The sequence below is a fragment of the Protobothrops mucrosquamatus genome, unplaced genomic scaffold (assembly GCF_001527695.2).
Source record: "Protobothrops mucrosquamatus isolate PMUCROS unplaced genomic scaffold, P.Mucros_1.0 scaffold691, whole genome shotgun sequence".
NCBI lineage: Eukaryota > Metazoa > Chordata > Lepidosauria > Squamata > Viperidae > Protobothrops > Protobothrops mucrosquamatus.
In genome coordinates this window covers 210,828-212,881 of record NW_015386975.1, presented here as the reverse complement: position 1 = coordinate 212,881, position 2,054 = coordinate 210,828, and positions in this window count along the sequence as shown.

Here is a 2,054-nt window from a genome sequence, read left to right as displayed (position 1 = left end):
GTATTCTAATTGAGACTTCACGTATACTCCTCAATTCGCTTCCCCCTGATCCCTCTAGATATGCACTCGCGTGAATCTAGAGTTATCAGCGGTCCACTCTCGCTCCGTCTTGCTATCCGCTAAGCGGATACTTGGGACGTCACACACACACTGTCTCAAATTCACACAAGCCTACCCCGCCTTCCCACCGACTGCCTAGGCAGTGTATACTGGCCACCCCAGAACACTTACCTAGGTCCGTGCACGGAGTTGCCCAGTTCCTGGAAGCCAGCAACACACACACTGGTTCAATTCTTATCTCTGTCCAACATCAACTCTATGGGTTCGCCGAGGAAAGCGTTGCTGCTCCTTTACCAACAAGATGAGATAGACTGTCGAAATCAACAGGGCATGCCTTCCAAGTCACCTTCTGGATCCAGTGCAGACAAACGATCCCGGTCTCAAGCCCCATATTGGGCACCAGAACTGTTGGTAGAAATTCTAGCCCACTGAATAACACCAAACAGCAAGTTGAAATTAGACAGAGATTTATTGGATATAACGGTTTGCAAAGCATGGTGGACTCCAAATAAATATTTGAGCCACACCTAGTCACAACAAAGACACACATTATATACATTCTATCCCCGATGCCTTGGCCCCTCCTCTGAGGTTACAATCTTATCAGGATCGCCTAAACAAAATACATTATCCCTGCCCCTTACTATTTTGCTTCACCTATTCCCTTATATGTACTTTATCATGAAATCCTATAGCTCAGTGTGAAAATCCTATAGCCTACGTGCAGAACTCTTACAAAGTACGTGTACATGTAGAAATTGTGTAGAAATCTTGCAGTCTACGTGTAGAAATTTTGTGTAGAAATCTTACTGTCTACGTGTAGAAATTTTACAGAGTACGTGTCACTTAACTTTACTTTTTATTCTAAAATTGTATTCCTAATACCTGGTTTTGTGCTCATGTTAGAGGGAACATTGCTGCTACTCTAGGGGAGGAGAAAATGAAGGTCTTTTTTTGTCTGACTTGACAATATGGGAATGTATAGTGTTGAACTAGTGTTGAACATGGTCAGTTGTAAGATTGATAGTTCTTGCTGAAATGTGTTCATATTCCTCCTCCTCCATCTAAAACAGTTTAATATTGTTATGTAGTATTGAATATATATAAAGTTGTGTTAATCCCTGCTAAAGTGAAACTAACTTAACTCCAACTGCTTGTGAAGCTAAAATGAAACTAACCTTTAGATGATCCTGTTAGCTCCAACGGTTTTGGAGGGAAACTTTGAACATTCATATTTGGGCGGGTTTTTCAAGTATTCTGATTGGTTAAGGCCCTGTGGCTCAGAGTATAAATTACAGGCAATTGCCTGCAGTTCTCCAGTTCTAATTTGAATCAATAAATAATGTTGTAACTATGCTGGTCTGTTCCTTGCCTACTGAAGCCCACTACACAATAAATATGCAGAATTAAGGCAGGACCAAACTTGAAGTGCATCTTAAGGCTCTCTTACATGCATCTTGTTTGCTCTTTCTACAAAGTTGGGTCTTGGAATCAGCCACTAAGAGGAAAACATAGCAGTTGCCAGGTTATAAACAACATACAGAAGATAAATCATAATGAGGGAAGCTTTAAAAAAACACAGTAATCATGGGCCACTTTCAGTGCAACTTGCTGGCAAGCAGCTCTGACGTCTTCAGTTCTCCCAGGGTATATCAATTCTACAAATAAATGTGTTTCCCATTCAGCCTCTTCTCTGAAATAATCCTGAGAATTATAGTTGCCTGAATATTCAGAGAATTCTTCATCCCTAACCCTCTTCCTCTATGCTAGATGTCATTCCTCTATTCTCCAGAGGACAGGAGGGAATTTTAAAATGAGTATTTTTCCCTTCAAGAATGATATGAAATCTGGAGGTCTTTCTGGACTCACTTGAAGAAAAGGTGTCAGCTGAAAGCTTTTGCACAACTCCATCTGGTGTGCCAGTTTCACATTTTCTAGATTGGAAGGCCCGTCAGAAATCATTTGACTCATGCCCATGTACTACCATTGTTTCT